The 10,590-nt window shown below is 46.1% G+C and overlaps 1 pseudogene; it reads right to left on the reverse strand.

The window, feature by feature from the left end:
• Positions 1-2,780, reverse strand: LOC118075587 (RLA class I histocompatibility antigen, alpha chain 11/11-like; annotated as a pseudogene).
• Between the last annotated feature and the right edge of the window lie 7,810 nt (positions 2,781-10,590).

The raw sequence follows: 10,590 nt of genomic DNA on the forward strand, positions 1-10,590 counted from the left end.
TCAGAATGGATGGGCGAGAGCAAGGATTAAGGAACAGCATAAGCAGCATTTAAGGACAGCACGAGCTCTGAGCCAGTATAATTCACAGCAGAACTTGGGCAGGCTCCTTCTGGTCTCATCCCACACACCAGGCTGGTATGAAGCCCTGTCAGAGCTGTCAGACCCCTGGTTGATTGTTGAGGCGGCTTTGTAGGCAGATGCCAGCAGGATGGCAGCCATGACACCCAAAATGGCTCCCACAAGGAGCCCCAGGTTGGCAGGCTCGTCCCAGGCCACATCCAGATGCTCCTTTGGGTGGTCATGCTCCACGTGGCACCAGTAGCAGTCGCTCTCCTTGGGGTCGATCTTGACACTATGCGCAGATATGGTAGGTCCCATCCAAGTTGGGGGTGCCCTCCTGCCAGACCTTCCTGTCCTCCATCCAGTTGGCATCAACCTCCTTGGCGTAGAAGCCGAGGACTCCATGCTTCCATAGTCTGCCTCGCTGGTCACCTTCACCACCGGAGCCACTGTGCTTTGCAGAGTCTCCTTCCCGTAGTCCAGGTATCTCTGCAGCCACTCAATGCAAGTCTCCTCCAGATAGGCTTTCCAGTGCTGGTTCTGGGCCAATTCAGGATCCCACTTCCTCTTGCTCACTTCGGCCTCCATATCAGCTGTTGTCCAGGTGAGGATCTCCTTGTCAAAGCTGATAAAGTCCCTCCCATCATAGCCGTACTGCCAATGCCCTCCGTTGCTCCTGCCTGGGCTCCACTCACAGCTGCACATATACCGAAGGGTTGTAGCAATTCCACAGAATCTGCATATTTGCCCTGAACATCAGCCCAGTGCCCTGAAGCTCAAGAGTCTGCCTGTGCCAGTACTGAGGATTCGCCCTTTCTGCCTCACTTGTCGAACAAATTGCTGGTCATCCACCTATTCAGCAACAAAGAACTGAGACAGCCCCTGACCCGGCGCTGATACAGCTATGAAGATTAAGGTAACGGTAAAGGACCCATTTTCTTTCTTGGGAGAAAAGCAATGACAAACCTAGACAACATTGTAAAAAGCAGAGACATCACCTTGCCGACAAAGGTCCATATAGTTAAAGCTATGGTTTTCCCAGTAGTGATGTATGGAAGTGAGAGCTGGACCATAAAGAAGGCTGATCGCCGAAGAATTGATGCTTTTGAATTCTGGTGCTGGAGGAGACTCTTGAGAGTCCCATGGACTGCAAGAAGATCAAACCTATCAATTCTGAAGGAAATCAGCCCTGAGTGCTCACTGGAAGGACAGATCGTGAAGCTGAGGCTCCAATACTTTGGCCACCTCATGAGAAGAGAAGACTCCCTGGAAAATACCCTGATGTTGGGAAAGATGGAGGGCACAAGGAGAAGGGGACGACAGAGAATGAGATGGTTGGAAAGTGTTCTCGAAGCTACCAACATGAGTCTGACCAAACTGTGGGAGGCAGTGGAAGACAGGAGTGCCTGGCGTGCTCTGGTCCATGGGGTCACGAAGAGTCAGACACGACTAAACGACTAAACAACAACAAAGGGCCCCTGGACGGTTAAGTCCAGTCAAAGGCAACTATGGGGTTGCAGTGCTCATCTCGTTTTCAGGCTGAGAGAGCCGGCGTTTGTCCACAGACAGCTTTCCGGGTCATGTGGCCAGCAGAACTAAACTGCTTCTGGCGCAATGGGACACTGTGACAGAAGCCAGAGCACACAGAAATGCTGTATCCCTTCCCACCACAGAGGTACCTATTTATCTACTTGCACTTTGACGTGCTTTTGAACTGCTAGGTTGGCAGGAGCAGGGACCGAGCAACGGGAGCTCACCCCGTCACGGGGATTCGGACCACCGATCTTCTGACCAGCAAGCCCAAAAGGCTCAGTGGTTTAGACCACAGCACCACCCGCGTCTACAGCTATGAGGACGTAGCACAGGGAGTGCAAGGTGGAGCCAGCACATTCCTGGAGCAGCAGGTAGGCAGCTGCTCACAGGATCAGGGGGGGGGGATGGAGAATGACTCCCATTTCGACAAAAACGACATCTGTCTGAGTCTGCTATTTCTCCCCCAGTGATGTCCTTGTCCCTCCACTCACTCTGAATAATAATAATAATAATAATAATAATAATAATAATTCATTTCTACCTCGCCCATCTGACTGGGAAGTTTCCACCACCTGTAAAAACATAATAAAACATTAAACATTTTTTTTAAAAAAACCTTCTCTATATAGTCCAATCTGGGATGATCCAGGGCTTGACCCAACCTGGATCTGGGCCCATAACCAGTGAAATGCCCTCTCCTTGTTCCAGCCTCCCTCAACCTGGTGTTTCCTTCCAGATGTTGCTGGACTCCAACTCCCCCCAGCCCCCAGCTAGCCTGGTGAACAGTCAGGGATGATGGGAGTTGATGTCTAGAGTTTGGACCCTAGAGGTTAGAGGAGGGTGTTTTACATGTCCAATGGGCTCCAATGGAGTTATTTTGATGGTTACCTGAGAGCCTTCTCTGAGCGCTCCCTCCATGGGAGGTCTTGAGTGTGGCAGCTGGTGACTCCCTGCTTGTGGAATGCTCTTCCCAGGCAGACTTGCCTGGCACCATCATTACACTTATTTATTTATACAAATATTTAAATAGCACTACGTCATATGTAGTTTACAGCAGTAAATCATAGAACCATACAATAAAAACCTTACAAGTAGATTAAAAACAGAGATCAATTAAGGCACCAGGAAAAACCCAACAACATTTTTTTCTCACCAGGCCACTGGCTTTTGATTACCTGCACCCTCATTGAGTACGCAGGGTGTTTAAACCCTGCCTTTTAAAAATAGGATGGTTTTTAATATATTTTTAAGGCTAGTTTTATGTGTTTATTTATTGTTGTGAGTACTTTGAGCTGTGTTGTAAGAAAGTGACAAATAAGTTTAATAAGTATTGCTACTATTGCACTACTAATTTCAGTGTCACGTTAAGATGTGTTTATTTCCCCAGGCATTTTGAGTTTTGTAATTTGATTGTTGTTTCATGATCTCTGTTGGTTCTTTAGCTTCTTTGTTTGATGGTTTATTTTAGTATGAGCTGTTTATTCTATGATTTGAATGGTTGGTTTAATTATGTGGTCTGTATCCTGCCCTGCTTGTTTCTGTATTGGTGAAGGACAGGGTGTGTATGTGTGTTTGTAGTTGAGATTCCTGCATCGCAAGGGGTTGGACTAGAGGACCTTTGAGGGTTCCTTCTACAATTCTATGATTCTGTCCTCTAGGTTGAGACCATGCAGTATTGATATGTCCAGGGTGTACATCCAGAAGCAGCGTGGTGCAGTGGTTAGTTAGAGGGTTTGACTAGGACCTGGGAGACCAGGGTCCAAATCTCCACTCAGCCATGAAACTCATGGGGCCACTCACAGTCCTTAAGCTACCTCGCAGGGTTGTTGTAAGGATAACATGAGGAGCAGGAGAATGGTGTGTGCCACCTTGAACTCCTTGGATGGAAGATGGATTATAAATCTACAGCCGTACCTCAGAAGTCGAACAGAATCCGTTCTGGAAGTCCGTTCAACTTCCGAAATGTTCGCCTTCCAAATTGTGGCTTCTGATTGGCTACAGGAAGCTCCTGCAGCCAATTGGAAGCCACGTCAGACGTTCAGGTTCCAAAAGAACGTTCGCAAACCGGAAAAATCACCTCTGGGTTTTGATCATTCAGGAGCTGGAACGTTCAACTCCCAAGGTGTTCGGGGGCCAAGGTACGACTGTATTTAACAAATAAATAAAAATAAACCAATCTCAGTGCTTTTTGGTGCTTTCATTACTTCCCCCCCCCCCTCTCTCTCTCTCTCTCTCTCGGCACAATTGGTCAGTGAATCTGGCCCTTAACCAGAAGGTTGGTGGTTTGAGCCCACCAAGGGACAGCTGTGGGTAGAATTCCTGCATCGCAGGGGGTTGGACTAGATTACCCTCAGGATTGCTTCCAATCCTACAATTCTGATTCTATTATCTTGTGAAATAACTGAGGTGTGTGCAATCCATCCATCCACCCTGTCTGAATTCTGCTTCCATCTTCCATCAAACTCTCTCACTTTGATGAGGAATCTTCAAGTTCAAACTGAATTCCATGCACTGGTCATTGACTATAATAAAGAGATCGATTGATTACCGTTGCTACTGTTTGGTTGTCATTCCAAAATTCCCCCCTTTGCTTTCTCCTTTTTGTATCTCAAGGGATGGGGAGTATGTAACCCCTCCAAGATACTGTTGCGCTCCCAGCCACCATTGTATTGAATTGTAGCGCTGTGACATATTCATACAGAGGGCTACAGCAGCGTTTCTCAACCGCTGTTCCCCGGCACACTAGTGTGCCGCGAGACGCTGGCTGGTGTGCCGCGACGAGAAGGGCGATTTTGCAGCTGCAAACTCCACCTCCCTGGGCGTCCTATTTCTTCGCCCCTTCTAGTTTCCACAGACCAATCAGCTTTCATTATTTCCATTTTCCCCATGCCTCACGTGACAGGATCATCCCAGAATCCTTTAGCCAAGATGGCAGCCCCCAGCAGCTAATAGTGCCGCACACGTGTCTCTTTTTTGGAAAATCGAGCGGACTTCAAGTAGCTACTTTTAAAATATTCAATCTCCATCATTCAAAAGGTAGTTTGTTGCTAATTCACGGAGGCATGAAGACCAAATCGTCCTCTCACAAGTCCGAGAACACGCACAGGGTAAGATACGGGACGGCGGGGTCGGGTGGGGTGGATCAGAAACCCGGATCTTTTAAGAACTCGGCAGCGCTGACCCGCCGGAAAGCAATATTTGGCAAGTGTTTCTTACAGTCATAATTATAATATAGGGCGGCACAGAGTTAATTTTTAAAACTTTTTTAATGGTGGTGTGCCTCGTGATTTTTTTCACGGAACAAGTGTGCCGTGGCCCAAAAAAGGTTGAGAAACACTGGGCTACAGGCACTCGACCTGGATGTATCTTCGTTAATGTCGTTTCCAAAGAATGTTTTGCATTTTTCCATACTAGGAGATGAACAATGACCTCACTTGGTGATAAGAGCAGAAATGCATTTTGTCCCATATCTGCTTGTAAATGCATTCCTTCAGCTTTTGCAACCAGCTTCCCACGTAGCCCACAAGCACAGCACAGATTTGTGCTGAGTCAACAACATCACCCGTCCCCTTTAGGCAAATCAGTGCAGACAACACATTTCTTATGCCACTGAGTTTGCACAATTATTAATTAAGCCCAGCTGAACAGTGTTCCCAATCAGCCGACAATATCCGCTGTGGCATTTTGGGTGAGGATATTTACCTTGGCCGAATCAACTCCCAGACAGGACGTACCAGACTTTGAATTAGGAAAACAAAAGGAAGAGACAGGAAGCAGGTGTCTACTGAATGCTGACTAGCCTGGATCATTTCATAGAATCATAGAGTTGGAAGAGACCACAAGGGCCATCCAGTCCAACCCCCTGCCAAACAGGAAACACCATCAAAGCATTCCTGACAGATGGCTGTCAAGCCTCTGCTTAAAGACCTCCAAAGAAGGAGACTCCACCACACTCCTTGGCAGCAAATTCCACATTTGCCTGAACTTTTTTCCAGAATGGAAACAATGATGGATTGAACTGATTAAAAATCCTAGCACTGGAACAGATCAGTTGTTCTGTTGGTGAGGAACCTCGGGACTGGGGACAAAATGCAGCTCTAGCTAGCACACCAATCCCACCACTAATGATCCTGTGAGGACATAATGTTTGAATTGGACCTCTCTGTGGTCTATCAATGCACTTACACTCGCATCATGCAGCTGATTCCCCAGATAATGTCTGGAAACCCAAGCTTGACCTGCATTGCATTGGCCACAAAATATTTTGCCTTTGCAGGGCTGGCCCACCATTAGGCTTCAGGCATCAAACATTGTTGGGTAGCAGAATTTGAGCTGGTGCCACAGCACCAAAATGTTTGACTCCTGTTAGCAGTGGTGGACTTGGGGCTCTCAAATTTTAGCGGTGCCCCATCTGACGATAAATTGGGTGCCCCTCCACCTCTTGCGCTCTGTTCTATGGCATTGTTGTGGCACCCCCTGCAGCATGGTGCCCAGTGTGGACAAACCAGTTGTGCTACTCTAAAAGAACTTCTGACTTTAGCCTTCATGTGTGTGATATAGAACAAACATCCACAAGTATTTGAAATCTGACAAGGGTTTTATCACTGAGGGTTGTCTCCAACTGAGTCCTAGGCAGAGCAGACCCATTGAAAATAATGAACCTAAGCTAGGCAAGCTCATTAATTCCAAAGGTTCTACTCAGAGTAGGACTTACAATGTCTACAAATCAGGGTTGTTGCTTTCTTTTTCAGATGGTGGCATTTCTCCGCTTCATTTAAAGCTATGGTTGACATCCAAGTGTTGGTGCATTAGTTTTCTAAATATTTTAAGGAATTGCCAGTCAATTCATAGGGTTTCTGAAATCCACAGAGACTTAACAAAGAGCTTTTGGTTAGCCTTGAGATTTACTGGTATATTCTGAGATTTCCCACTGGCTTCCCTAAAAAGAAGGAGAAGGAGGAGGAGGAGGAGGAGGAGGAGGAGGAGGAGGAGGAGGAGGAGGAGGAGGAGGAGGAGGAGGAGGAGGAGGAGAAAGAGAAGGAGGAGGAGGAGGAGGAGGAGGAGGAGGAGGAGGAGGAGGAGAAGAAGAAGAAGAAGAAGAAGAAGAAGAAGAAGAAGAAGAAGAAGAAGAAGAAGAAGAAGAAGAAGAAGAAGAAGAAGGAATCTGCTTGGATTCAGTGAGAACAGGATGCTTGCTAGACTAGATTGGCCATTGGCCTGATCCAGCCTGGCTCTCCTAATGTTCTTAAGCATGAAGCACTATGACATGGCGTCTAGAGCACTGGAGAAGGAACAGCAAGGCTCAGGGACTTACTAAAAAAACAATGCTTACTCAGAGACATTGGAAAATTCTTGTAGGCTATCCTAACTCATAATATTGACGTGAGGCTAAAAGACGGAAGGTCCATTTAAATGCTCCTGATCTCATTAGAGGAAGAGGAGTATAAATATCAATATAAGAAGCGGAAGAAGAGTATAAATATTCAAATAACCATGTCAACATTCCTTATGGGAAACGAATTGGTCAGAGCAATATTCAGTTGCTAAATGCCCATATGCTCTAGGCTTAACATCCAGCAGCATGCTAAATGACAGGGCACTTAAGCCCTGTAAACCAGCAAACAATCTTAAATTGCTCTCGGTTCAGATACATTGCAATCTTTACTCTGGCACATTTAAATGTTCTTCCAACAATGGCGGTGAAGGAAAATTCCATATTATCAAAATAAATGCCTCTGTGAATCTGGAGGGGTAGAATCAATATCTTGTGTTCTTCTGCATTGCTCTCTTTATCATGATATACATAAGATTTTCAATGAACTCATTTTTAATTGAAATTCCCAAAACGATTGGATGCATTTTGTGCTTTTAAAAAAAACTCCTTTCAGATCAAAACACACACACCTTCTCCAGAATGGCTAAAGGTTCTACTGCTACCTTTAAAACTCGCCAAGGACTAATTTTAGTAAACTTATAATTTTGCTTTCCATGTCTGATGTTCTATAGCATGAAACACTTCTTAGTCATTTTATTGTAAAGGTAAAGGTTATGGGACCCCTGGTTGTTAGGTCCAGTCACAAACAACTCTGGGGTTGCGGCACTCATCTCGCTTTATTGGCCGAGGGAGCCGGTGTACAGCTTCAGGGTCATGTGGCCAGCATGACAAAGCCGCTTCTGGTGATCCAGAGCAGCACATGGAAACGCTGTTTACCTTCCCGCCGGAGCGGTACCTATTTATCTACTTGCACTTTGATGTCCTTTCAAACTGCTAGGTTGGCAGGAGCAGGGACCGAGCAACAGGAGCTCACTCCGTCACGGGGATTCAAACTGCCGACCTTCTGATTGGCAAGCCCTAGGCTCAGTGGTTTAGACCACAGCACCACACATTATTGTAGTGGTTCCCTATTTTGCTTTGTTTGGTGTTATTGTGGGTCTGTGGGTATAGTCTGGATGATGCCCTCTTTCAATTCTTGGGGTCCTCCACTCAAGGAGGTTTAGAATCTAACAGGAGAAGATGACAAGTTGGGTCAGACAAGTTTCTCTGTAAGGCAATGATCTCAACTGGCCACTTAAATGTCCTCATCAACATCCCAAAAGCATAGCTGCCAAGTTATCCCTTTTTTTAAGGGATTCTCCCTTATGCTGAATAGGCTTCCTCGCGAGAAAAGGGAAAACTTGGCAGCTATGCAAAAGAATGAGCTAGGTTGCTGAAAGTACAGCTAAGTGATGGTTACCTCTAGCCCAGGCACGTCCAACTCCCAAGAGACGGTATAAAAAAACTGGCAGTGATCTACCCACAGTTGTTGAGCTTTTTTTGGGGGGGGCAGAGTTGTTCAGCTTTTTTGGGGGGGGGGGAGGAGGCACTGAAGCCTTCTAAAGTTTCCACAATTGTCAGCAGCATACGACAACATAGCGCACAATTTACGTGATGGAGGGACAGAGAGAGGGGGGCAGGAGCAGAGAAGGAATTCAACAATTCCCCTCCCCTCCACGAGATCAATATGTAGCCTGTGATCAACAGCGATCAACCGTGATCTTTAGGGCATCTCCCTGTCGATCGTGGTCAACCGGTTGGAAATTGTTGTTCTAGCCCAGGCATCCCCAAACTGTGGCCCTCCAGATGTTTTGGCCTACAACTCCCATGATCCCTAGCTAACAGGACCAGTGGCGTGTTAAAGCTGTGAGACCACCCTTTGCCCAGGTTGTATATATGTGTAAATAAAACCCTATATTCTAAAGACACCACTGTTTCCACTGACCTTCATTCCAAGGAACCAAAACCTGGGTAAGCGCCTGGAACAAAATCTCACACTCAGATATTTTGTGACATGTAAATTTTTTTTATAAATTAGTACAAAGGTTCTGTTTCGATAGGGGGCAATAAAGAGACAGATAGATGGATTGAATGTCAGCATTCGTTGGGAATTACTGCTAACTCAGACAAAATGGGCACCATTTTGTGATAACCATGAAAGGGAATGTCCAAATTGGGTTGAACTCATGTGCTTGTCGATCAAAGTGTGTGTGCCAGTTTATTCATAAGCATCTTCTCTCTCTTTTTTTTTTGCATTGATATGTGAATTTTGAGGCAGTGTAGTATAGTGGCTACAATGCTGGACCTGGACCAAGGAGACTATGGTTCATATACCCACTAATGAATGGTTATCTTCTGTGTCCCCATATCCATGGTATGATAATACAGACAATGCTTAGGTTAGGTGTGCGACCATAGCCATAAATGTAAATGCTCTGCTCTGTGAGAAACCTGATGGAGTAATCTATTCGATAGGTTACTCATTCCTGCCCTGAACTAATGCATTGTTTCACAACCGCTCAGCCTGAAGCCAGCACATACATAAAACTCTCAGGTGACTTGCAAATGTACCTACTGGTGAAACAAGACTGGCAAGATGAATTGGGTGGGGCTGCATGGCCACCCCTGTGAAGGGCGCCTGGTCAAGCTTCCAACTGAGTGACATCAGCTCCCTAGGGAAATGGGATGTCAGAATGGGGGTGGTGGGTGGGACACTTTTTGTTCAGCAGTGGAAGGAGGTGGTTAATTTCTGGCAGCCCCCAGCAGCTGCTGTGTTTGCTGAATCTTGGCTGCTCCAGAGACAATATTCAGGCACCATAGAGCAGTGGCAAATTCAGGGTCCATTCAGAACAGCAACCGGTGAGAACCAGTGTGGTGTAGTGTGGAACTAGGACCTGGGAAGAGACCAGGGTTCAAGTCCCCACTCAGCCATGAAACTGTGTGAGACCTCGAGGAGCAGCTGCTGCCACTTAGCCTAACCTACCCCGCAGGGTTGTTGTGGGGGTTTAAATGAGAAGAGGGAGAATCACATATGGCGCCTTAAGCTCCTTGGAGGAAAAGATGGTATATAAATACAACAAACAAACAAACAAACAAACACATTATTTAATTAGTTTCTAACACATGTTGATTCCAATAGATTAGTGAGGTGTCTAATACACAGTCTGAGAAGTTTGCCTAGCTTGATCAGCCTTTCACACATGCTAATTCCAGAGGATTAAAAGTGGCTAACACACATCTTAATACACACGGGTCTTAATTACATTCTAACACTTGGGGGTCTGATACATGGCCTTAACGCTCAAGCCTTAATGAAATGCTAACACCTAGAAACCTATAACATTATCAAGAAAGACGATTGTTTCACTGTTCATGAATGATCTGATGACCCAAATAGATGGCTGCTGTTGCCTGATGCAACCTGGTGCAAGTGCATGAATGTTCTGCGTCTGCGCCTGGGTACCAGATTTGTTCAAGGGGAAGGTGAAAGAGTTCAGTGTGTTAGGCAAAGCATGCTATCATGGATGCAATCCTGTACACACCTCCTCAAGAGTAACCCCCATAGAAATAAGTGGATATTGACTTCTGAGTAAGCGTTAGCAGGGCTGGGCTTTAAGCTTTTCTGGGGAGCTGGTTTCTCTGTTGCCATGTGGGAGGGGCAGGAGGAGGAAGAAGAAGTGAAA

The sequence above is a fragment of the Zootoca vivipara genome, chromosome 17 (assembly GCF_963506605.1).
Source record: "Zootoca vivipara chromosome 17, rZooViv1.1, whole genome shotgun sequence".
Taxonomy (NCBI): Eukaryota; Metazoa; Chordata; class Lepidosauria; order Squamata; family Lacertidae; genus Zootoca; species Zootoca vivipara.